At 44.8% G+C, this 27,497-nt stretch overlaps 1 long non-coding RNA gene across 1 annotated transcript in view; it reads right to left on the minus strand.

Moving 5' to 3' along the window:
* Positions 1–241: 241 nt before the first annotated feature.
* Positions 242–27,497, minus strand: part of LOC134759412 (uncharacterized) — a 61,395-nt gene continuing 34,139 nt past the window's right edge. Inside the window, exons 4-8 of the long non-coding RNA XR_010135480.1 lie at positions 15,652–15,986; positions 14,617–14,730; positions 3,803–3,900; positions 605–1,484; positions 242–493 (exon numbers count right to left, since the gene is read on the minus strand). This is a non-coding gene — a long non-coding RNA (uncharacterized LOC134759412). The remainder of the gene's footprint in view (positions 494–604; positions 1,485–3,802; positions 3,901–14,616; positions 14,731–15,651; positions 15,987–27,497) is intronic.

Raw genomic sequence — 27,497 nt, forward strand, 5'->3', positions numbered from 1 at the left:
TTCATACTACAAAGTTTAAAATAAGACTTTGGAATAATAATTTTTTTAAAAGACCTAGGTTTAAGTCCCAGACTCACCACAAACTGCTATTATGGCCTTGAACAAGTTACATAATTCATGTGAGCCTGTTTCTACGTCTTTAAAACTGAGATAATAACCATGGCACCGTGTTATTGGAATACTTAAGAAAATGCATGTGCATTTGCATAGTGAATGCTCAATAAATAATTTTTAGCTGCTATTGTGGTGTTATTATATTTATTCATTTATCAAAAACACATTTAGTAGCAAATTCAAAAACCAAAAAAACAGACAAGACCGTCTTTGTCTACAACAAACACCACAACAAATAATTGTCACCTGGGCTAATGAGTAGAATGATGGAGACAGGAGGAAACACCATGGAAGTGAGGAACAGACAGCAAGTGACTCACTGTGGGTAGGAATGGGAGTCAGGAAGAGCTTCCCAGAGAAGGCGATGCCTAAGCTAAAACTTGAAGGAGAAAGCAGAGAAGACAGGAAGAGCGTTCCAGGCAAAAGGACCAGCATGTGGCACAGGGAGGCCTGAAATTACTTTTCCAGCAGAGGAACAAAACTGCCTTACCTGCCTTGGAAGAAGCAGAGTTCAGGAACTGGAAGCCAGAAACACTGAAGTTCACTCTATTCCGCTGGGAGAGGAAGATCAGAGTCACCTGGAGGAGGTATCTGGCTTTAGAGCTCACAGCTTCAGAGCTGGACTGCTCATCAATTAGAAGGCGCCAGTGATGCCTCCTGCGGAGTCCCTGGCGCCTGCTTGTACTGTAGGAACCATTTGGTTCTTCAGCACGAATCTCTGTGTTCCTGGGGCTGCAAGAGCAAGCCAGCCTCAGTCACCACAGCTGATCCCTCTCAGATGCAAGCTGATTGCTGCCTGACCGGAAGTATGCTGGGAAGGGTACGGGGTGGTGGGTGGGGGAGGCATGTCAAGCCTGGAGGGAGTGAGGAGGAGCTAGACCTCCCACAAAGCCTCTTGAGCAGTTCTTCAAATAGATGCTATGTGGGAGAGAACTGAGGTGTCCGGGCACATCAGGGATGTGGTGTCCAATACTAGGCACCACAGTCGGATGGCGAGTAGACTCAGCACCATCTTACCCGAGGAATAAGAGTTTAACTAGGAGCAACACAGAGGATACCGACAGAGGCCCCAGGAGGAGCAGCCTCCTGGAAGACAGATTAGGCTTTCTTGTTCTGCACCAGAAGGGAGAGCTAAGTCTTCAGATGGAAACTACGGAAAGGGAGATTTGGGCTGTCAACATAAATAATTGTTTGATCATTAACGAATATTGAGCCCAGCCTCGCGAAGCCTCTCGGCGCACTGCAGCTCAAAGGCACCCGACTCACGCTCTTCCCACTGCCGAAGCCCAAGAGGAAGTGCAATTGCGCCGAAGGGGCAGCCAAGGAAGAGCCCAAGAGGGGATCGGTGTGGTTTTCAGCTAAATCCGCTCCTGCAAAAGGGGAAATGAAGCCAAAAAGGCAGCAGGAAAGGATACATCTTCAGACAAAAAAAGTGTAAACAAAAGGGAAAAGGGGAGCAGAGAGAAAACAGGCCAAGTGGCTAACCAAGAAACTAAAGAACATTTATCTGCAGAAAATGGAGAAACTAAAATCGGGGAGAGCCCAGCCTCTGATGAAGCCAGAGAGAGAGAAGCCAAGTCTGATTAATAGCATGTACCCTGTCTTAGCGGTCCCCGTCTCCCTTCTTGTACAATCCAGAAGAGTATTTTTATCAACTATTTTGTAAATGCAAGTATTTTAGTAGATCTAGAAACGTTTTTAAGGAGGGAATCCCACCTCATCCCATTTTTTAAGTATATGCTTTTTAAGAGGTAAAGTCATTTGCTGGTTGTTTATTTTTTGGTACAACCAGAAGATAGCGCAGGATATTGAATTATGGGAGGCTTTGACTGTCTTGGGTGTTAGCTTAACATTCCATAGATGGGGGTTAGTTTTTATATATTGTAATATAAAGCATACTGAATGGCAACATAGAGTCACAGTCCTGCATTTATGTCTCGGACATTTTAAATTACTTCTAGTGCCATGTTGTTTTTCAGTAGAATTGTTTCCTAAAGAAAGCCAGCCCTTGAACATGGCTCTTCCTGTCAGAATTGTGTGCACTCTGTACCATCTTTGGTCGCAGTCCTGTTTCCCTAATAACTGTGTTCATGTGCTGTGGAAGACTGAAAATTTGAGTATGTGGTATATATGCAATTCAATTTTGAATTGGTGGGACTATGTAACAGTTGATCAATATGTGAAGATACTGATATTTGATAGCCTCTTAAGGAAAAATTATCTCCAAATTTTAAGCTGGAAAGTCACTGGAACAACTTTAAAAAGAAATTACAATAGTGGCTTTTTAGATTATTGGTATGTATGTTAAGAATTGTGTACAAATTGAAATGTCTGTATACTGATCCTCAACGCAACCAATAAAATCTCAATTGTGAAAGAAAAAAAACCAAATATTTATGGAATACCTAATATGTGCCAGACATTATTCTAGGCACTTTACAGCAATAGGAGTTATCCAATCATTGAATGAGAAGCCTTGAAAGGTAGTGAGCTCTCTGTCACAAGAGAAATTCAAGCAGAGGCAGGTCGATTTCTTAGTGGAATGTTGAAGGAGGAATTGAAGTCTGGAGTAAAAAATCGACCCAGCTGGCTTCCAGTTTCTCTTCAGCCTTGTGACTATATGACATCTGCTTTCTAAAGATTGGAGACACTCACATACATTTCCTTTAGCATTCCGTGTTTAATATCTTGGGGAGGCAAAGGAGAAAGGTAGACACCATCCTCTTTACCCTATGGTAAAAGGTAAATGTAGGAAAGTGGAATGACTTTATCAAGGTAACACAGATGATAGGGTCATGCAGAAGCAGGACTAGGGTCCAGGGTTTCTGCCTCTGTCTCCAACATATGTTCCTTGTTCTCCTCTTTGTCACAGCCCTGAAATGCACTGGCCTGCTGGGTGAGGTCCTGAAAGGGTCAGAGCTCCAAGGATTACTAAGTAGGGTAGTGTCAGTCCCAAGCCATGCTGTGGATCTAGGGTAACAGCCAGGGCGGCCTCAGGGGCAGGGGCCACATACTGGGCTTCCTCCTCAGGAGGTTTAATGCTCTGTGGTTGCCATCTTGAAATTCTTAAGACTTGTATCTTTGAATTTGTGTTTTGTGAGGTCTGATGGGACAATGGGGCACTCACAGGGGCTTAGGACCTCAGCTTACTTGTGGTCCTACCTCCTCCCACCTTTCCAGGATGGTTGTCTACGGGGGCTGTGGGGCCTCTCTCTCCCCCAGGCCCCACCGCACAACTGTGGCTGCTTTCCACCCCAGACAGGACACAGGGAGAGTCGGGGGCCCAGCACACACCCACAGTCTTGGTAGTGAGGCTTGGCAGCACCCCTACACACCTGCTGGATGGCTAGCCAGAGGCCCCATCTCCAGGGGATTAAGTCTCACCTACCCAATCCAGGTAGCAAGCACATCCCAGCACACAGGTTCAAAAATCCAGGGAAGCCAACTGCCATGGGTTGGAGGGGTGAGAGCCCATAGAAAGGAAAGATGCCTGGCTTAATTTCTTCAGACCCACAGCCTCAGTTGCCTCTGGCTGCCTCGGGCAGGGTTCCTTGGTACAAGCAGGAAGAGTGTGCATGCCTTTTCCATCAAGGGGCAGAGGTCCGGGGCACTTATGAGGCTGCACACTCCCCTGCAAGTGTCCCCACACCTGGAGCCCTCCCTCAGGCAGCTACAGCCAGTAACATACCTTGTTGGGAGGAGGGGGTCCTCTCTCTTTTCCTCCCTTCCAGCGCAGGGCTTCGGTTTGTCTCTTCTGGACAGCTCAAGGCACCTTTTGTGGAGGGGCTACAAAATGCAAATTGTATAAGTTTGGTAATTCCACATACACATTAAGTGCTTTTATATTTGCCTTGCACAATGTAAAGATAAAATTCATGCTAATAATTGAAAACTTTAATTTTTCTTAGAATGACATTAAATAACAAATGAAAAACACCATGACAAGCTGGGAGAGAGACTGCGGAAGAAAGAAAAAAGCTTTATCTATAACAGCACTTTTTTTCTTGCTTTTTAACCTTGAGGCTCCACATTTTCATTTTGCACTGAGCCTCACAAATTATGTAGCTAGCTCTGATTACAACTTGCTCCTTGCCTAAGCCAACCCATGTGCAAGCTAGGCAGCTGATCCTGAACCCAATGGCTAGAGCCCAGTCTCACAATAATGTTACTGTCTGTGAGTGCCCCGTGGTGACTCACAGCTCAAGACTGTATATTTCATGCTTGCCTGAATGCAAAGTAAAAGTGGCTATTTTTATAGAACAAAAACTCAGGGAAAATATGGAATTCAGCCCATCTATATGCACTGCTGCACCTGAGACACTCAGCACACATAATAAATCTGTCTTTGGAAACTTGCTCCTTTACAGTTTTGACATAGATAAATGACAAGTATTAAATCTTAAGGGAAAAGAACCAGCTGCTGTAGTTGTTGAATTACTGAGACAGAAGCCTCCAGGCCTGCTGATTTGAAATATCAGGGAGAGGCCTCCTGGAAAAGGGTATAGGTGAGCTGGGAGCATGTCTCTTCTATTACCAATCCAAGAAACTCAGGGCCACATCTAATATCTGAATCTGAACTTTGCAAGCCATTACCATAACCTTGGACTTCGACCAGTAAGAGGACCTTTTTAGGGGGACACATGTCATGCTAAACCAATGGTTCAGAACTTGGATTGTCTGATGAAATTTTTCTTTAGACAGAACAGATACCTGGTGAAAGAGCAAGGACTAGCAACAGACATATTTGTTCACTGTTCGGCATGATAGCATTGTAGGAGTCAAGGGTGACAATAAGAATAATTCTAGAGTGTCAGAGTCAAACATAGCTAGCGGATAATGTGGCCTTTCACCATGGTGTTCCTCTGCCCCAGAGTGGAGCTCTTTGAGGGGGGGCTTGGAACCTTTGTTTTTACATCCCCTGGTGCCCCCGCCCCGCCAACACCCCACCTCTCCCGCCCCGCTCCATACATTATCTGGCATGGAGTGGTGGCTCAGGGCACTTTTCAAAAATTAAATTCAGTCAAGTGCAGTGGCTCACGCCTGTAATCCCAGCACTTTGGGAGGCCAAGGTGGGTGGATCATGAGGTCAGGAGTTCTAGACCAGCCTGGCCAATATGGTGAAACCCCGTCTCTACTAAAAATACAAAAAATTAGCCGGGTGCAGTGACGCATGCCTGTAGTCCTACTTACTCGGAAGGCTGAGGCAGGAGAATCACTTGAACCCCAGAGGCAGAGGTTGCCATGAGCCGAGATCGTGCCAGTGCACTCCAGCCTGGGCGACAGAGTGAGACTCCATCTCAAAAAAAAAAAAAAAAAAAAAATTAAATCCAACTCCTTCCTTGTTTAGCAAGAAAACCACGGCCCAGAGAATTTTGATGCTATCCTCAAAATCACACAGCTAACAAATAGTAATGCTGGGACCAGAACTGAGACCTCCTTACCCCAATGGGAGCTGATCTAGTCTATCACACTTGGAGAGAAAATTGGTGTCATTTTCTTTGAAGATTATATATAATCCATGTGGATAAAAAAGAATCTCACAGAATCTCAACAGTGAGCTGCTGCCAAAATGTTGGCAGAATGAAAATGAGGAAGAGGATGGGGTCCAGGGCTGGGCCCAGCCAAGCAGGGGAAGGCTGACAGTTGCTCAGATAAGGAAGCTGGCCTCTCAGCTCAGGGGGACCTTCTATGGTCCCAACCAGCACCCCAGGATGAGAGCTCTCTGCACGAAGAGGACACCTACTCACAACATTGCTTAAGTGCGTCTTCTGAGATGAGCACTCTTCTCCGAGATATATGTGGATTAATTCATTTCATCCTCATAACAAGCCTGTTAGAAGGGCACTATTATTAATTCCACTTGACTGAAACTGAGGAAAGTTTTCCAGTGAGAGAGAGTCAGGCTTTGAACCCTAGAGTCTGAACTCTCTCTTAGCCCTTGTTGCTCAGCTGCCTGTCTGGCCTGGGGAGGGGAATGCTCACCAGAAACAGGGAAGAGTCCTTCAGAAGAGGGAACATGTGACTCCTCAGCGGCAGGAGGAGAGCAGCACCTGCTGTTGGGAAGGCCACTCCTGGGAGCGCCTCCCCCACCAGCTCTGTTCCTGGACTCCTCCTTTCCCTGGAGCCACTGCCGGAACTCATCAGACTCGGGAGCTGGATGCAGATCTTTGCATACACCTCATTCCTTTGTCCCTCCAATGAAAAACAGGCAGCATGGTGTTCTCACAGAGCCCCCAGCCCCTGGGCTTGGCTTCTCCCACTTACTGGCTGTGAACTTGGACAGCTCACTTACCCCCAGGCCTCAATCTCTTCATCCATAAACTGGATACCAGCAATGCTTCACAGGTGGCTGTAGTGAGTTACCATGCATGAAAGCATGTTGTAAATTGTTTAGTGTTAGCCAACATTCAATCCCTTTCAGTTTGTTTGTAACGAGGACCAGCTACTTGAGAGCTTGAGAGCATAGACTCTGGACCCAGACAGATAGAGGCAAGTTACTGAACCTTTGTCAATTTCAGTTTCCATATCTGTCGAATGGGCATAATGTGCTGGTACCAGCTATAGGCATGATAGAAGGCATAAGCAAGATGATGCATGAAAAATAATAGTAAAATGTTTATATGCCTTTAAATAAGTTAATATATAATAAGATCACTGATAATCACCTGGCATAGATTGGTATTATTCTTTTCAAACCAGGGAGAAAAAGACAATGCTTTGTAAAATACTTAGCTTTGCTTCTAGCACATGATTTGTGCTCAATAAATACAGGCTACTAAGGTAATGTTATCACTGGTGTTGTTATTGTTATCAGTAATAGTATTAACATAGAGGGGCTAGTGATTCCTATGCACATCGGGGCTAAGCGGCACTGCCTTGGGACACAGCAGGACTCTGCTTTTCTCTGGCTGGACTTTATCCTGAATTCCCCATTGTCTCAAACCTTGCAGGGCTTGTTTCATGAACCTGCAATCTATGCCACTGCACAAGACCCTGTGTTCAGAAGGGGCTGTGCTCAAAAAGGCTCCATGCTTGGCTTAATACTCTGCTATTGCTGTCTTGAAATTCTTATCTTTCAGTAAGAGGCCCCACATTTTCATTTTGCATGGAGCCTGGCAAATTATGTAGCCAGTCCTGCTGCCTGCCACCCTGGGACCCTCTAGGACTGGTACCTAGAATCTACCTGGTCCATGCCACCTTCCTTCCCTCAGCCTGATTCCACTTCCTGCATCCTGAACACCATGTTTCTAATGCACACAGACACCATCTTGACCCTGACTGCAGCTCTAGCAAACTTGTGAACTGAGGTATAATTTGGCAGTCAGACCACAGGGATTTGTCCTCCCAGAAGCTAGACTTGCTAGAACCATACCTGAATTGCCATACCTTTTCTTTTCTTGTAGGAATCACCTTCTTAGCATTTAAATCTGCTAGAATTATGCACACTATTTTTAACTTGCCTCATCCCATTAAATTCTTCCTATAGCTGATAAGGTATATATTATTTTTCTTGTTTTACAGAGAAGGAAACTCAAAAAGTTTAAATAGCACGCCTAAAATGAAATAACAGATCAGAAGTCACACAAGAATATAAGCACATGTGCGTTCAAATCAACAGCCCTTGGGCTGTCCTATCTCATTACACTCAGTGGTCCTTTTCTAGGTCTAAACTCAGTTCCCTCCCACCAGCAAACCTACCTGCTCAGGGACTGAGATCTCTGCACACTGTCCTCCCCACACTGTTTCTCTGGAGGTCCCCACTCTCCCAGGGTTGTTGTAGGAGACATTCCACAGAAGCACACAAAGGGTCTATACATTAGGTCCTTGTGGCTGGGTGACAAAGAAGCCATAAACTTGGTGTCTTAAGATAAGAGAAATGTATTCTTTCACAGTTTCAGAGCCCAGAAGTCTGAAATCAATATCACTGGCCCTGAAATTAAGGTATTGGCAGGGTCTTGCTCTCCTGGAGTCTCCTCTTCCAGCTCCTAACGGCTGCTGGCATTCCTTGGCTTGTGGCCATATCACTCCCATCTTCAAAGTTTACGTCTTTGTGTCTCTCTCTGCACCATCTTCCTGTGGCCTTCTCTATGTGAGTGTCACATCTCCCCCTGCCCCTTCTAATAAGGATCATGTGATTGCTCTCAGGGCCCACCTGGATAATCCACACGATCTCTCCACGTCAAGATTCTCCATCACATCTGCAAAGGCCCTTTTTAGCCATATAAAGTAATAATCACGGGTTCCAGGGATTAGGAGGTGAATATCTTTTGGGAGAGGTGGGTACTTTTGTAGCCTACCAAAGTGAGCAAATATGCTAATAGTTGGGGGAGCTGGACAGAAAAAGAAAGGATTTCTCAGCCCTTTCAGAAGCATTCCTGAGCAGCCTTCAAGCAGCACAGCCTTCCCAAGAGAACTGGCTCCACTATACTTAGTCTGATCCTCTAAGGCAGGGACGGTTTGTGAAGAAGGAGGCAAGGAATCCCTGGATAAGGCCCTAAGGGCTAAAGAGTGAGAGACTGGATCTTCTAAGGAGAGCAGAATCGAAAGTTAAGCTGTCCTCAGGAGTTTCTGTATTCCTTTCTCACATGCTTTTTCCAGTTTTGCAGGTAAAATATGTGTAAAAACCATTGAATCTATTAAGAATTCTGCTCTGGGACGATTGTGTTTTCAAATAGTGGCTAATAAACCCTCTTCCTCCCATTCTCCTTTGAGGCTGTTATTCTTTTTCCCTCTCTCATTACTCAGCTGGAAACCTTCTGTTTCTGCTTCCCCTCCTTATGCCTAGATTATCCCTCATCCTTCCATGTTGGGAAAATCACTCCCAACCCAGGAAACCCTGAGGGGCAGCATTCAGTCATGCTCAAAAGCTAAAAAGTACAGTAACTATTTCCTGAAAGAAGAGGGGCAAGCATGACTAGAAAACAGATGCCCTTGAAAAGGCAAAAACCCCTCAAGAAAAGCCTCAGCTCATATCTGAATCTGTGCAGGAGGAGGCTCCCCTGATTGGCTGCACCTGGGCAGTGCCCCAGTTAGCTGGGGGGTGGAAGGGACAGTAAAACTCAGGGCCTTTGATGGAACACAAAGGAGGCACTGAGAACTGAGACAAACTATAGAATGAACTTGTATATTATTTTATATATGCTTATATATCCAGAGTTCAGTGTTACGCTGCGGCAGATGAGAGGTAAGGATTTAACCACCAGCCCCTCCATATTAGACACTGGTACAGCCTTAAATCAGGAGTGGCTGGGCAGGGTCTCATCTAATACTGCTCTGCTCTGTTGTTTGATGCCTTCCCATTTGTTTCACCTTCCTTTCTGGCTGGGATAACCTGGTCTTCTACATCCTGGCACCAGGGTGGACATACTTACTGCTCATATTTCTTTCTTCAAAGAGCAGACTTTGTCAGCTAAGCTCCTGTTGTTCTCACTAAACCTGACCCTATTAGCTACTGCACTAGTTTGTGCAGGAATTTAAGCTTTTCCTTGATTAGAATGGGTCTATATCAGTCAGAGTTGGACCAGAGAAGCTGAACTAGTAGGAGAGATAGAGAAAGTGGGGAGAGGTAGTGAGAGAGAGAGAGAGAGATAGATGAAGGGACCTTTTACAGGTAATTGACCTATGCATTGTGGGAGCTGGTTAAATAGTCCAGGTAAGGCTGTCTCTGTGTCTGATGGTGGAGCTTAAAGACCACAAGGCAGGCATCAGGAAGGGAGGATTATGAAAAGGCTGAAACCCCACAGGCACAAGCTGGGACCTCACAAGGACAGGCTGGAACCTGCTATTCTTGTTGCCTCTGACCTTGGTGAAGAACTCCTGCATAGACCAGACCCTCAACCCTGAGCTAAATACTCACACCTGGCCCAGCTATTGCTTCACCAAGGAGGTGAGTCAGCAGGTTAACAACAGTGTGCCTGTGCTACATGATGGCGACTGCCTCCCTTTTGCCCCCGAAAATTCCTTAGAGGATCTCCTAGTTCACCCACCTTAACCAGAAACACGTGCAAAGGGAATCCTTGCATGTCAGCAAGCCAAACTGACACTTTACAAAGCCAGCACAGTGTCTTAGGTCAAATGTCCCAGGAAACAGACTATGAGATGGAGATGTACATGCAGGAGATTTACTGGGGTGTGTTCTTGGGAGTGAAGGAAGCAGGGTGGGGCAGAGGGAGAAGGTGAGCTGAGAGGCAGTTGCAACAGGATTCTGTATGGAGCTGGGATGGCTTTCAGGGTTGTCTGGAATGAAGGCAAGGCTGCCTTGGGGAAGAGTGCATGATCTAGGGAGATAGAGGGCAATTTCCAAAGGGGCTGAGCTGTGAGCTGTCAGCAGCCAATATTACCAGCTGCTGGAGGAATGAGTGCCTCATTCCCAAAGCGGGGATCTGGACTTATATGACAGTATCCAGTACAGTCTGCTTCAACCTACCTGTGATGAGTGTGGAACCTGCCTGTGATGAGTGTGGATATTCTATGCTGGAAGAGGGGTTTTTAGGTGGGCAGAAGATGAATTATTCTCCCTGTTACTCGAAGTTCATTTATTTGGTGGCTTTTTCCTAGTCCTCTGTTTCTAAATTTTTTCCCAGTTACAAAGGCTGGAGTAGAAACTTTTCACAGCTTCCCTGGTACTTTTCTGTTCCCCTCCTTCATGCCTGCTACATATGATTACATGGATGTTCCCCCATACTTAGGCCTCCCTCAGAGAACCTGGGTTTGGGGAATGTGGAATTCTAGCAAGTAGTATAAATTTTCTGAATTTCCTGCCAAGTGAGCTTGGAAAGCCAGGGCTGAGGCCTCGCCTTAGAAAGGCTGCCTAAGAACCTCATTCCCTGTGGTCCACTTGGGGGTGAGGTGTGTCCGGCTCCACCCACTAAGTCATGTTTTTTAGTAACAGTGCAGATCCATAAGAGACAGAAAATACCAGGTTGCCATTTTCTCATTTCCCAGAGCCATCAAACCACCTCTTACACATTACTATTCTTAAACATCCTCAAATTAAAATTATCCTTAGAATTTGGGAGTCACACATACATAAAAGTGTGGACAAGTACAGAAAATAAGTCCATCCTTCCAGTGCCTTCTATGTCAGTGAATGGCACCAGTCTCCATCTAGATGTACAACTCAGAATCCAAGGAGTCTTCTCAGCACCTCCCTCTCCTGCAGCCCCCATATTACAAAAGACTGTCAATCCTCCCTCTTAAAGAACTCACCAGTTCTCCCTCCCACTTCTCTCCTTCTCCGCTGCTGCCTCTCCACCCTCAGACTGCCATTGCCCCTTCTCTGGGCCCCTGTAGTGGCCTCTAAATTTGTCTGCTGGCATCTTCTCCTACCCCCTTCCAATCTGTTCACCATTCCACAAATAGAACAGAATAGTCTTTTAAAAATACAATTCTCATTATGTATTTCCTGTCCTTAAATTCCTTCTGTGTCTTCCTACCTATTTCAGTCAGAATAAAAACTCAAATTTTAATGTGGTCCACAAGCTCCTACAAGGCTCTTCAAGGCCCTGCAAGGCCCCGGGCCTCGTATTGCCCCTGGCTGCACCTCACTTGCTGGGTTCCATCAGTCTGGCCTTCTCTCAGTGCCTTCTCTGAGCCTCCCTTCTGTCATTTTCACACCCTTGCCTACTTAACAGCTGCTGTGGTTTAATGATTACCAATGCAGACTCTGCAGTCAGACTGACAGGCTTTGAGTCTCCAGCTGTATAGTACCCTCCTCTTTTTTTTTTTTTTAACTGTGTAGTCTTAGACAATTGGCAAAAGCTAACTGTATCTCAGTCTCCTCATCTGTGAAATGGAGGCAATAACAGAACCTTTAGCTAGAGGAATAAATGATTCAGCATTCACAGAGCACTTAGTGTGTGCTCAAAAATATTAGTTATTGTCATAACCCATCCTTCAGTTCTCAGCCCAAGCACTTCCTCAGGGAGGTCATCCTGGCAGGCCCTCCCTGAGCCAGGTCAGGGACCCCCCAGGTGTTCTTATAGCTTCCTGCCCCTTTCTTTCACAGCACATAGCATAGTGTGGTTCTGTCTACCCTTTGCTCTAGGCTATAAGCCCCTTTAGGGCAGAAACACTGCCTGTTTGCTCTCCGGTACATCCCCAGAGCCTGCCCCATTTCTAAAAATAAACATTCCCTTTTCTGGTGCAGTTGGGAGGATGTGGGTACAGGGTATGGCACATGCTTTCTGTCACCATATATGGAGGTGGAAAGTTGGGAGGCAACAGAAGACATCCGAGATGGGTCCTGGGGAGGCCTCCTTGTGGCTGATGAATACTGTAGGAATGGTCTGCCCAGTTCTAGTGAGCCCTGGCAGAGGCATTAAATCAGCCCCAGGAATGTCCCCCAGATTGCTGTGCAAATCCATCTGGTGTCTCCTCACCTAGCCTGCGAGCTTCAGAGTGGGACCCCAGAATTGCATCAGTGTTCCACTCATGGCAGGCAGCCCTTGCCCACCTACAGTAACTCCCGGCCTTAAGAAGACATACCTGGCACATCCAGCCTGGCTACAGAGTTATGTTGTTTTGATTTTCACGTCTCCACTACAGAGCACATCCACCAAGCACCAATACTCCTCTGCATCTGAACCAGAGAAGGGCTGCAGTGATGCCTGTGTTATATATTGGGAGGGCTGAATTCAAGTCACAGCATTGCCATTAATTCTCTGTGTGACCTTTACTGGTCATTTCAACTCCATTATTCATTTTACTTCTTTGTAAAATGAAACATTGAAGCAGATGACTTAGCTCCAGCACAGAGTACTAGGCTACCCCTCAGAGAACTTTCTCCCCAGGACCCACCACAATGATCTCAGTTCTCAGTAACATGGGATCCTACTCAGCACACACATGTGATCTGACTAAGGGTGGATCCCTCACCCAAGCTGGTTCTTCACTCACAGAGACAGTTCTATGGTGTTGAGTATCATAGCTATAGGTTAAGAGAAGCCAGGGCCAGACTGGTGCCCATACCAGGCAGAACCTCACAGTAGCTGAGTTTGGGGAGGTTAATTACAGGCCCTAGAGAAGGAACTGGTCTACCAAGAGAAGACTGGAGCAGAGGCAGGCACATGGCACCAGACAAAGAGAAAGAAGTCACCTGATGACCTTCAGTCTCTGTGAAGCACAGTTGTAATTCCTCTACAATTGGGTGTCTGGAAATTCCCCTCCGTCTCTTCACTTAAGGGGAGTTTAGATGGTTTCTATTCTTGGTAATCAAATGATTGCTGACTAAGGCATCTTCTCATATTGGATGTCAATTCAACAAAACCTCAACCAGTAAGACTGCGATGATCATGAAAGCTTTAACCTTCCCAAAGACCTCTGTCTTCACTTACCTTATTTTAAAGCCGAACAGCCAAGGAAAATTGATGCTGGAGGAAGGGTTTTCATTGTGCAAAATGAGGAAACCAAGACCCAGAGAGGGAAAAAGACTCAGTCAAGGTCACTTAGTGAGTTAGTGACAGTCAAGGTGAAAGCAAAGCTCTGCCCACTCATTCCAGAGAACATCTCCTGCTGTGCATCAGGGCCTCCTCTTTACCCTGGGCCCACTCTTCCCCCGGCCAGGGCTGTTACAAAGTCAGAGCTGTCTGCAGATTTCTGTATGGAACAGTATTTGTCCCTGGTCTGTTATGTGTTCTGGAGAGTAACAAGATGGAGACCACGGGGATGCTGGAGTTGTGGGTGTGGACGTGGGCACCACACCACATGCAAGGGAAAGTTTTGCAGACACTGAACTGCAGAACAAGACAATAGCCACACAGGCCACAGAGCACAGCTCTGCCTCCAGGCATGGCCTGGGGGAACACCCACAGGTGAGGAGATGCCTCCCTGATGTGGAAACGGGGATTCACATTGACCAGCCTGAGACTGCTGCACTGGACTCCAGCCGCAGGAGATCCCCCCGGGACTACAGGCTGCACTGGAGAGGGGAGCCCAGCTGGGAAATCACCAGAAACACCCACCTGAAAATCACAGAGCCTGGAGAGGGTGGTGAGGCAATTTCTTAATAATTATCCAAAGACCTTTTGTTCTATTAAATACAGCCTCAAGAGAAAAATAAAAGATAGGACTTTTTAAAGATGCCATTCCTATGAGCAAAAAGTCATGTATTTGGAGCAGATACAGATACACTCCAATAAAACATATCATTTTGAACCATTGTTATCTCTGTAACTATCAGGCACAGGCGTGGCACAGAGCAGGTTCTTTACAAATGAGTGCTTATCTGAGCCTAGAACTAGTTTAACTTTAAGCACTCCTATTATCCCATTTTATAGATGAGAAACTGAGGCTTTACAATCTGAGATCACACAGTTAATACGTGTAGTCTGCAGCCAGGCTCCAGAAGCCTTGGCTTAAGTTTCAGGCTATATTTGATGCTCTCTTATCTTTAGACAGGACTAATGTAGGATGTGTAGGCTGGCAGAAGTCTGTAGAATTTCCTAAGGCCAGGGGATCTTGAAAGGGGCCTGGCATCTAACCATACAGCATACAAATACAAACCTTGTAAAGATGTTTGTCTTGTCCACTCTTACTGAGGGGCCTGAAGCATGTTTTTCACCAGAGTCTGGACCTTTTCTGTTTGTTCATTTGTTTGTTTGCTTTTGGCTGTCCTGTCTATGAAAGAGCAAGGGACAGAGTCAGGGACACCTGGATCATATTCCGGGTGCAGGTCTCTTCCCTTCTTGGACTTCATTTTCCCACCCCCACCCCCGCCCCCAACCTTAAGACACAGGTGGATGAGATGGTCTTTCCCGTCTCCTCTCCCAGTCTCTATTTTCAGATGATTCTCATGGTTCATCTGAATTCTACCCACAGAGAAACTTATTTAATCTTCAGGTTAAATATTTCAGCAGCTGACACATGGTAGGCCCTCAGTAAATGTCCAGGGTGATTTAAGGGATGCCTCGGGCATCTAGAGTTTCTCACCATATCTGTGTCCGTTCCTATAATTTCCTCACACTCGATGAGCCATGTGGGTTGTTGTAAAGCCTGTGGTTTATGAAAAATAGTTCAGGGCTCAAATCCCAACCAGGGGGCACAAAATCCCTAGGAGGAAGCGCCCAGAATGTCACTGAGGCTGGCAAAGAGACGGCATGAAATAAAACTAGACCAACCTCACTCATAAATATAAATGTGCAAATTCTAGACAAAATGCCAGGAAATTGAATTCAACAGTATATTAAAAGAATAATTTACCACAGCCAAATAGGGTTTACTGCAGAATGCAAAGCTGTTTTAATATTAGTAAATCTGATTATAGAACATATCAATGGGTCAAATAAGAGAAACCATATGATTATCTCAAGAGGAGCCGGAAAATCATTTATGAAGATTCAAAATCAATTCCTAAAGGGGACCTTCTTTAAAATACTAGGACTAAATGATACAAGTGGACAGTGATGGGAATGTTTTTAGTGGGAGGGCACTCCACATCTGAAGGTTTTCCAATGTTTGGGAAATTCCCCGCTTTCTGAGTTTGGGTGGGAGGCAGAGCCATCTTTCACTGTAGAAATGGAAGAAAGGCCAAGTGCTCACTGCCCTGGGTATTGGCCCCCTCCTTGCAGCAACAGTGAGGCATTTAGCATAAGCTCAGATTGGGGAGCAAAAAAGCCAGGCAGCAGAGAATCTTTTATGGCAGTTCCAGTAAGAGCAGCAACATCTGTTTCCAGGGACACAGTGATAGAAGCATAAGTAGCTGTATCTGGGCTCTGGGGACCAGCAGAGTTGGTGTTTCGAGATTTGGCATCCCATGGTCAAAGACGGCAGCAGCCATTCCTCTGTGTTCCATGTCATGATCTGCACTGTGGTGCCAGCTGCCCAGGAACTCTTTGTTCCTGACTTCCTGGTGATTCTCTGAACCATCCAGAATCCTGCCAACAAATTTCTTTTTTGCTTAAATCAGCCAGAATCAGTTTCTGTTGCTGGCAACTAAGAAATCTTAAAGACACAGAAGGTTATCTCTTTAACATAATAAAGAACGTCTTATTTTTTAAAACCTGTGGCCAGAAATAATACGTAAATAATGTCATTCCTATTAAAACAAAGGACAAAACAAGAATTTTTGTTGACTGCATATCTCTTTTTTAAAAGTCAGGTTTACTGAGGTACAATTTGCACACACTAAAATTTATTCACTTAAACTGTACAGTTTGATAATTTCAGCAAATAAATGCAGTCGTTGAAGCACCATGATATTCAATACATAGAGTATCCATCACCCCAAAAATTTCTCGCAAGCTCCTTTATAGTTAATGTCCTCTTCCACCCCAGCTCTGGAAACCACTGATCTGATTTCTATCTCTATAATTTGGCCTCCTCCAGAATGCCATATAAATAAAATCAGATGGTAGCCTTCTGAGTCCTGCTTCTTTCACTCAGCAAACTGTTTTTTGAGATTCATCCATGTTGTTGAATGAATGATATTTCATTGTATAAATATTCCAAAATTTGTTTATCTATTCTATGATTGATGAATATGTTTATTGTTTTCAGTTTGGGATTATTATCAATAAATCTGCTATAAACATTTGTGTATAGACTTTTGTATAAACACACATTTTTTTCTTGGGTAAATATCTAAAAGTAGGAATGCTGGGTCATATTAAATAAATGTTTAACTTTATAAAAAACTATCAAATTGTTTTCCAAAGTGGCTGTGCTGTTTTGCATTCCCACCAACACTTTATGTGAGTTACAGTTGTTCTGAATCCTCACCAGCACTTGCTATTGTCAGTTTTTAAATTTTAACCATCTAGTGGATGTACAGTGATATCTTGGTTTGACATTAATTTTTATTTTTCTAATAATTGATGATTTTGAGCATCTTCTCAGGTGTCTACTTCCCACCAATACATCTTTTTTTTGGTGAAGTATATGTTTAAACTGTTCACTTATTTATTTATTTGGCTGTCTGTCTTCCTTTCACTGTGTTGTAAGGATTCCTTATATATCCTGAATACAAGTTCTTTGTTAAATTTGTGTTTTGAAAATAATTTCTTCCAGTCTGTGGCTTGTCTTTTCATTTTCTTAAGAGTGCCTTTCAAAAAGCCGAAGTTTCCATTTTGATAAAATTCAATTTATCAATGTTTCAATTTCATCCAATTTATCATTCTTTCATGATTTATGCTTTTTGTGTCATATCTAAAAAACATGTTACCTAACCCAAGGACACAAAGATTTTTTTATCTTACACTTTCTTGTAAAAGCTTTATAGTTTTAGCTCCCACATTTAGTCTATGATTCATTTTAATTTTCTTACATAGAATGAAAAAAAGTCAATGTTCATTTTTCTTTCCATAGGAATGTAAAAATTTTCTGGAACACTATTATTATTTAACATCATTATAGAAGTTGTGGTTGGTATAATTAGATACAAAACATAAGTAAGTTGTATAGTTATTGGAAAGGAAGGAAAAACTATCATTATTTATAGTCAATATGATTTTGTATCCAAGAAACTCAAGAGAATCTATTGAACACACATAGAATTAATAAGAATTCGATAAGATGATTCATTATGGAGTAAACGTGCAAAAATCAATAACTTTTTAATATACTAACAGTAATTATGTAAAGAATATGAGAGAAAAGAATCCCACACACAGTAACAGCAAAGACTTATATGCCTATAAGAGAAAATAAAAGAGAAAGAGAAAGTGCAAGGCCTAGATAATGAAAATCAGAATGTTTCATTGAGGACATAAAAGAAGTTAACTAAATATAAATGTGTCAATACCTTATATGGAAAAACTCAATAATATAAAGATGTTAATTTTCCCAAATGAACTTATAGTATTGGAGTTATCTGGGGAACATGACAAAATGATTCTAAAATTCATCTGGAAGTGTGAACAGGAAAGAATCACTGAAAAAGTGTGTTGAAGAGCAGTGAGGAGGACTAGATATGAAAATATTTTATAAAGATATCATAATGAAAATATTGTTAAGGACCCAAAATCAAATAGATGAATCAATATGCTAGAATAGCTAAATTAGTCTGAATCAGAAAGTGATATATATGAAAACTTTATGTATGATGACTGAAACATCACTAACCAGTTGGGATCAGGATTTACTGCAGGGTAACAAGAATGGAAGAAAGGAGACCAGTTCACAGGCTATCAGAATAGTCCAAGAGAAATATGATGGCAGAGAAGTTCTCTTGGGTTCCTAACCCAGAGCTGTTCCATGGCCCTCAGGCAAGTAGAACCACCCTCTGGGGAGCAGGACATCCCAGGCTGGTGGGCAGGTGTGCAGAGGGGATGGAGCACATCCAGGGCCCTCATCAACAAAGTTGAACACTATCCCAGCTGGCAAAGGAAAAAGACATAAAGGGCCTTTAGCCGTTTCCACAGATGGAGCAACAAAGGGTGAATTGGAGCTGAGAGGTAATATGTTGATAACTGACACAGGATGCAATGCCAAACCACACTTCCCAAACACATTCAGCTCTGGACACATCTGCTAACATCCCAGTGGCCAAAGCAAGTCACCTAAACAGGTTCACAATTGGGTGGGAAAGTATGTTCTGCGAGAGATGGGGAGGAGGGTGAGTATCTGGCAAACAATAATCTCAGTGATCACAGAAATAGTACTAGTGGAATGTGCCAGTGCATTGAAAGGGAAGATAAAGAATTGGGAGGATGCTATAGCTTGGATGCTTGTCCCCTAAACCTCACATTGAAATTGAATCCCCAATGTTGGAGGTGGGGTCTAATGGGTGGTGTGTGAGTCCTGGGGGCAGATCCCTCATGAATAGCTTGGTGCTGTCCTAGCAGTAATGAATGAGTCCTCTATTAGTTCCCATGAAAACTGGTTGTTAAAAACAGTCTGGCACTGGCTCGCTCTCTTGCTTCCTCTTTCAGCATGTGATCTCTGCACAGGCTGGCTCCATTTACCTTCCATCACAAGTGGAAGCAGCCTGAAGCCCTCTCCAGAAGCAGATGCTGGCACCATGCTTCCTGTACAGCCTGCAGAGCCAAGAGCCAAAGAAACCTTTTTTCTTCATAAATTATCCAGCCGCAGGTGTTCCTTTATAGCAATACTAAACAGAATAAGACAAATGTGTTTTAGAGTTTAGATACAAGCAAGCCCCTGGGTGGATGATAATGCTATTTACTAATGTAGGAAGGACTGGAGGATGAACAGGTTTGCTGGGTAAATCAAAAGCTTTGTTTTGGATTTGTTAAACATTAACATCTAGGAGAAGATAACAAATAGGTAGTGAAACAAGAGTCTGACTCAAATGCCATGTCTAGAAACATAAGCATGATAATCACCAGCCTATAGAAAGTCTTTTATGCCATGGATCTGCTTGAGGTCACCTGGGGAAAGAGTGTAGCTATAGCATCAGAACTGTCCAAAAATAGAGCCCTGGGCACTTTGATATTTCCATAACACATGAGGGAGAAGGATTCAATACAAGGACTGCAAAGGATTCCTGAGTGTTGTGGAAGGGTACCAGGAGAGTGTGGTGTCACTGGAGCCAAGAGAAAAGGGTTAGGAAGGAGTGCCAAACTGAGTGCATCGCTGCTGGGAATTTGTGTAAGATGAGAACAGAGACGGGGCTGTTGGTGACCCTGGCAAGAGCTCCATAGAGGACCAACTCTACAAAGCACTGTGCTAGGTGCTAGAGATAAAGAGATGAGTAAAATACATTTCTTGCCCTTTAGGAAATAGCAGTCTGGTGAGGAAGGCAGACATGTGAATAAATCATTGCAATACAGTGTGATAAATCTTATAATGGAAAAACATTTTCCTAAATGTGTTTCACTAAACACTATTTGAGGGAGATGTTAATCAGAGCTCTAGAAACAAAGTGTCCCAAGACCAAATAAACTTAGCAAGTGCCGCAGACTAATCCCCATTTCAGAAGACTCCCAGGACACACTAATATTTTAAAGGTTCTGAGAAATTCTGGAGCAGAAATGTATGACTAACTTTGTTTCATGGTTAAATAAAAAAGAATAGATTTAAGTGGAAGATTTTATGTTTTGGCATATCAGTTAACATCCTCCAGACAAGAACAGTTTTTTTCTGAACTCTAGTTTGGGAAGCACTAAAATAAAGTATTAATGGGTTGGGGGATCCCTGGGGATAGCTCTATATTTTTGCTTGGAGAAATCAGAAGCAGTTACCTGGTAGGAGAAGCTGTTGGAGCCAGCAGCCTGCCTAGGGCTGAAACCTGTTCCCTCTCAGATCAAGAGTCCAGGAACTTTATGAAGACTTTTTAATGAGTCGAATGTCCTGCAATACCACATGTGGGCCACATAGCCAAGCTGACGGACAAGCAGGAGACACCCACCCTCTGATGCATGTGGTGCTGCTGCCAAGAAGGGGACAGAGGGAATACCAGAAGACAGGAGGAGAGACGAAGGGAGGATAAAACTCTTTCCAAATCCAAGGAGGCAGGACCCTGAAGGAAACTGGAAGGAAGCCTCTTTGTAATGATGTTTAAGACTTGCTTTGTTAACATCCTCAGAACAGAAGGAAAAGATGTGGCTTCTCTCCAAAACATTTTCATCACTAGAAAGTCTGGTGGCAAAATCCATAGAAGTTGCAAGTCTCTTTAACGCAGAAGGCTACACAATGCTTTGTAAAACAAATAAAATACAGATTATTTGGGCTGCAAGCACCCTGAGAGTTCACAGGGCCTAGAGCAATCAGCTGAGGGCCAGAAAGAATAAGTGACTTGCTCGGGTCTCCTCACCAAGAGGACTGGAGCTGGGACTGAGAGCTGTCGGGCTGCAGGGCCAACTGCAGAGCTCTTGGTGCTATGTGCTGGGCTCAGGAATCCAACATGTTGTCCCTTGGGATCTTCTCTCCACACCCAGGTCTTGTCTGGCACCCCCAGTAGTTATGGAGAAGCAACATCAGTTCCATAGTAGAAGCAGCAACCAGATGGAAAGAAATAAAAACACTGAAGCTGGCGGGGTGATCTAACGGGCAGACTTTCTCACTCCAGGAATGCAGGAGGGGTTTCCCCTCCACGTGCCCTGGATCCTGGGGCCCAGCTGCAGGGAGAATGGGAACAACTGCCCCAGGACCCTCAGTGACCCTGTACCACAAGACACGGTGGCTGAACTCATAAACCTGCATTCCCTGGACAACCGCTCATATGTTGCAGCCAAGTTGAGAGGTGTGGCTTCTCATTAATTTGCCTATTTCCCCAGAGGTAGAAAAATTAGGGAAAATTAAATCACCAGCTGAATCCTCAGCAGTTTCAGATCTTCTTCAATTTTTCCCCGACAACTAAGGCACTGGAGGCAGCAGAGACCCCATTAATACTTCACGGCACAAACGCATGCTGCTAAACAAAAATCAATTCGTTAGTCCATTCACAGGTGTTTTCTGAAGGGTCATCCTCAGGCAGGTAGGGAGTACAAAGAGAGTGAGGCAGTGGGGTTCACACTCATACCTACTGGTGGGGAACAAGAGGAAGCCCCCATCCTGGCAGAACAGGGGCATGATGGTGAGGAGCCTGCCAGGAGGTTGAGAGGTGCAAGTCACAATGTCCAGAGGCCTTGGTAAGCCCAGGTATGGCTAGAACAGATGCTAGAACCTGGTGGGCTGCAGCAATGGGAGTCCAGATAGCAGAAGGCACTCCAAGAAGATGGTTCTGGTTGACCTAGAGTTGAGCACAGGGAGAGTGAGGCAGAAGTCTGGACTTTTGGGCTGAGATAACATGGTGAGTGTAGGAATGTGAGAGTAGTTTTTTGGGTTTTGTTGTTGTTGTTTTTCCTCAGTGACTCAACCCTGAGAAAATTGTCAAGTGACCCCTTGTCTTGATCAATGATGGAGAAGCCAGGTCTGCCCTTAGAGTTTCAGTAGTTCTAGCTGTGGGAAATGAGAGCCACCAGGGCATGGGAATTGAAGCCCCTGGATATAAGGGGACCCCAGGGGAACTATCCCACCTTCTCTTCATTGGTCTTCTGACATTTTGGAAGACTTCTGCTGAACACAGGATCTGTACTTTAAAGGGTCTTGTAAGTTACCATCTCCGTGTGAAGGAATAAAAGAATATTCTATTTGAAGCTGTTTGCTTTGCAAAGAATCAAATTCCTCTCTGACTGGCTAAAAAACAGAGATGAAGGTTATCACAACGACACAGAAAGACCTTAGATGAAAGGGGCAGGGTAGGAAGCACAGCCAGTCCCTGCAGGGTTTGCATCTAGTCATCTCAGTCTCTCAAAGGCCACAGGGGCTCTCTAATCCTATTTCTATTTCATGCTTCTCTTGATCAATCAGCTTCCTCTGCTTACAAATATTGTACACAGCTCTCTAATGGGATGGCTGTCCTAATCCTGACTCTAGATCACTCCTAGTCTAAAGAGCCTACCATCAATTGGCTACAGGCCTGTGTCACTACATCCAAATTCTTCAGAAGCTGATTGATGATTGGCAAGCCAGCGGGTCACTGGCAAATGGCAAGTCAATGGGTCATAACTCAATAGGTCATTAACCAGAAATTAGATTGACTATTTACCAACTATTGCCAAGGAGGGTCTGTTCTTGTAATACACGGACTGTCCCTTACAGGAGATGGGCGCAGGACATATATTGAAGCACAAATAGCATAGAATTGGATAGATGCTTACCATCAGAAATGCAGGCTTATTGCAAGAATTTATAGCAAAACACATATGGTCAGCCTGAGTAATGACCCCCCTACCCCCTGCCAAAGACTTCCACATCCTAATTCAGAAGCTGTTGATGCAGGATTTTCCTCTTGGTCACTTTGCAAGCCAGGACCTCCAGTTGGCAACGCCCCACCTAGGCCTCACTCAGCCACACTGCCTGCTGCAGGAGATGGCTCACCCACTCAGCCCGCCCAGGTAGAGTTCTGGTTTGCACACCAGTTCCTGAGTTCTTGTCCTGTACCCAAGAAAAATGAGGATGCGCTGAAAATTGAGGAGTGAGCAAGATGGGGATATTTATTGAGTGATGAAACAGCTTTCAGTGGAAAGGGGACACAGGGGTGGTCTCCCTACCCAAAGGCGGGAAAGTCTACTTAATATGGCTGAGTTGGGGGCTTCTTATGGGCTTAGAATGGGGAAGGGGCAGGCCATAGGTAGTCTTGGAAAAGGCAACATTCAACTGGTTAAAAGGCATTATTCAGAAAGAATCTGTCAGGAAAGGGCAGGCAAACAGGAACAGAAGTTCTTACTGTGGGTCACAGGTTTCATCTGAGACCAGCAGCCCAGTCTTTCAGCCTTCAGGCTGTTTTTGGCTTGAAAGTGGGGTTTCATCAGGACCTGCCCCTATCAGCCTAGGCATTTGGCTGCCTCCTATCACTATCACTGTGAATATGTTACCTTATATGGCAAAAGGGACTTTGCTGATGTGATTAGGGTCTTGAAATGGGGAGAGTATCCAGTTATCCTGATGGACTCATTGTAATCACAAGGATTCTTTCAAGAAGGAGGCAGGGTCAAAGACAGTAATAGATGTGACCACAGAAACAAGAAGGTGGTGATGGAAGCAAGAGGTTGGAGTGACGTGAGGAAAGGGTCACAGGCTAAGGAACACAGGTGTCCTCTAGAAGCTGAAAAAGGCAGGGAAGCAGATTGTCCTCCAAAGCCTCCAGAATGAGAGCAGCCCCACAGACACCTTGATTTTAGACTTCTGACCTCTGAAACAGCAAGAGAATACGTTAGTGTTGTTTTCAGCCACTAAGTCTGTGGCCATGTGTTTCAGCAGCAGTAGGAAGCTATTACAGCTGGAACCATGGGATGCCATCATCCTAACTGTCCAGGGCTTCTCAAAGGGAACCAGAACTATGGTTCATATTCATTCAGGATGCAACTTGAATTCAAGCAAACCCTGCTCCATTGTGTATACCTTGCATTTGCTCTTTCCAGAAGTGAGGATTCGATTGACTTTGTTCATTGTTATGCAATACAGATCATTCTTACTGAATAGTCAGGCTAATAGGTTTCACATCAATACAGTTTAGTGGGGACTGGCTTCCCTCTTGTCCAACACAAAGGGCCTGATCCAATCAGCCATGTCCAGGGCAGCAAGGTGGCCGCCAGTTAGCAACCTCCGTAGCCCCCCTACACACACACATACACACGCAAAGCACAAAACTTTACAAAGAAGAATGGGTTTAAGCTATCTGTGGGAGTCACCTGAGGATACCACCCACAACCAGTAGGGTTTAACATGCAGAAATTTAGCAAACAATCTTGAGGTTTTAAGAGAAGAATGGCCCCTTACTGACCTCCTTATACTAACCTTGATGCTGCAGTGGTAATGAGTTAAAATTGTGAGAAGCTATGAGCACAAGGCCTGGGGTCCCTTTCTTTGGGCCCTGTGATCATGGCCCTACTGGATCCTAATCCCACAGCTACAGGTAGTCATCTTCCATAGGTCAAAAGCAACCACTCCTCCAGCATCTCCTGGGGTGCCCTTGCCCCTGCACATTGGCTTGAAGGAGGGCACAGGATTGCTGCTTGACCAGGAATAATATTTTTAGGAGTTTAAAGAAAATAAACAGAATCTGTTAAAGTCAGTTTCAGGTTCTGGGCATGAAAAGAGATACAGTGCTTGAGCTTCAGGAAATCAGGAAGGCTTAAAAAGTCAAAGAGATATTTGAATGACTGCCTTTGGGACTGGAAGAAACCCAAACAATTAGAGGCATGAAGGTACACTCAGGGTTTGATAGGTGGAGGTGCATCCCTAAAACCAGGTCTCTGGGCTCACTGGAGCCTGACCTCATTTTCAATTGCTGAAAAAAATGCATGCGATAAGCTCGGTCTGAAGATGCTTTGACAATTGTTTGAATCAGCCATTTTCCTAGAGGGTTTTGTTTTATTTATAATTATTATATATTATTTATTTGTGTTTTTCTCTTGTGTTACCTTTTGTTTAAATAATTGGGCATCCCAGACCAGATTATCTAGAAATAAACTGGTGCTTTTCTGTGGTATTTCTTTAAAGGCAAGTGTATTTTTAACTCAATTTATCTTTTTTTGTACACTCAATGACTTGTCTCAAAACAGCTCCCTCAACTTTCTTAACCTGAATCCTTGTTCAAGTTTCCTAGTCCCTATCATTAAATTAAAACCTTTAAAGTATTTTAATTTAAGCCTTATTTGAAAAGATCATACATATCTCATGATTCCTATTAAAAATTAAGTAATTTAAATGCACACATGTAAAAAATATGTATGTATATATCATATATTGTTATATACATAATATGCCAGAAGGCAGAATTTATCTTCCATGGACTAACATTTTGTCAGAAAAAAAAACTGATAATCTGGTTTCTGGCATAGGCATGTGCAGCCCTCCCCCCATACAGGATCCCTGGGGCAGTCATGGACAATTTCATCTCACATCTCTCTAAGGAATGACAGGTCAGCTCTGTGGCACATGGTCCCCCTCCTGCAAGGTCTGGACTCCTCATGATGCTCAAGGTCCATTGGGAAGATTCCAGAGTGTGAGTGACTTGGGGGAGAACAGAAGGAAGTCTACAGAAGGTTGGGTAGGAAGAGACCTCAGCACACCAGGCTGCAGCTGAGACAAGGCAGGGCTCCCTGGGCAGCTCTGTCTCCTCCATCTCTATGTAGATCATTTTTCTGCCCCTCGTTTGGTGCACACTCCTGCCAACAAGATCTTGGAGGCAAGCTGGGTAAAGATTAGGCTGCCATGAGACCTGAAGCTAGTGCTCTATGGCGCATGTTTGGGAGAGCCCAGGATCTCCACCTCACACCCAGGCCCTGCTCGCCAGCTGAGGGCAGCTCTGTGATGTGTGATGTCAGTGCTTCTGGGCCGGCGATGGTGTGCTGAGCAGAGCTGCCATAGACACCCATTCCTACACCTGGACATGTCATGCCTACAAACACAGGACCTGGAGAAACCAGGAGCCATTCTCAATCCACCTTGGAGCCCTAACTACCACTGAAAGGCTTTGCTGGGACCCCAAATCATCTGGCTTTAAGGAGCTGTCAGGAAACTCTACAAAGGGCTTAGCTGGCAACTAAGGGATAAATGGCAAATCACAGTATAAGTGGTGCCCACTTTCTCTCTGCCCTAGTGTATTAACTTCAAAAATCGAAAGAATGGAGGGGCGCTAATGGTGGGGGCAGGAACAGAGAGCCCTGCCCAGTTTCCCCTTAAATGAGAAGGCATCCAGACCCTCATCCAAGATTTCCGTGGCACCAAGAGCCCAGGGATGGTGGACGAGAAGGCATCCAGTCCAGCATGCAAGGCTTCCATGGCACCAAGAGCCCAGGGATGGTGGTTTCAGTGTCTGGTAGAGGAAAGTTGCCTTTATGCACCTTCCAGCAGGGGGCTCCAGGAGCTTCATGCTGTAGAGAGGGGGGGTCAAGGCCCTGTTTTATCTCTGCAGTTGAAACAGTCACAGATGTCTATGTGCTATTTTCAAATGAAGTTCCTCATGGAAACTGCGCATGTTTTTCGCAATAACCACCCCACTACCACTGCCAAACTAAATGAAGCAACAAGCATCAATTTATATCAATTCAATATTTATACAAACTGTGATTATCTCTTATGGATCAGAAGCTCTGATTGGCAGTTACATATGGTTTTGATGATAAAACTATGAAAACAAATTTATTATTATCTGCAAATGAAGGGTATATGGCAGATAGGATTTTCCAGAGCATGGAGTTTGAAATAACACAAAAGATATCCCTGGTGATGGGAAAGCTGAGAACTCTAAAATAAGAATACTAGGGGCAGGGGCACCAGGTCAAGAAAGGTTGTTGGACTGGATTATATTTGTTAAAGAGAAAAGCCATAGAGCATAGTAGAAATGTCGGGATGCAGAAGAGGAGAACTCCGGGCCACGGCCTTGCTATGTGACGGTGGCCAAGTGCCTTGCCTTGGATCGTTCACGCCTGGACACTGGAGGGGTTGGACTTGCCTGATTCCCTCTCTCAGGGGCAGAGCCGTGGACCCAACCCCGGGGGAGGGGGTTAGGGAATGTGGTGCACACGAGGCCTGGCTAAGCTAGGCCTCAGGACAAGACTTGTGGCAGGAAGGATCCCACGTTGTTGACCCAAGACAGCAGATAGGAGTTGTTGCAGGTGCCTCTTCCGGAAGCACCTCTGAAACGGAAACGGTGAGTGCGGGGTTTATCAGGAAGTGCTCTCAGACTCCACGCCCGTGGGAGTAGTGAGGGGCAAAGGATGGGACAGAAGGAGATGCTGAACAGTGATGCAGAAGCAGCGAAGACCTCCGCAATCCTGCAGGGAAGATTGAGAGCTGGTATGGCCCTGCAAAGATGCACTGAGGTAGGGCGAGGACCCCGGCCCTCTAATCCCCCGCACTGACTCGACATTGGATGTGCAGCCCCTGGGAAGGGGATGTGATGGGCGAGGTGGCTCTCGGCATCTGAGGGCAATCCC

Source organism: Pongo abelii, chromosome 9 (assembly GCF_028885655.2).
Source record: "Pongo abelii isolate AG06213 chromosome 9, NHGRI_mPonAbe1-v2.0_pri, whole genome shotgun sequence".
NCBI classification, from domain to species: Eukaryota; Metazoa; Chordata; class Mammalia; order Primates; family Hominidae; genus Pongo; species Pongo abelii.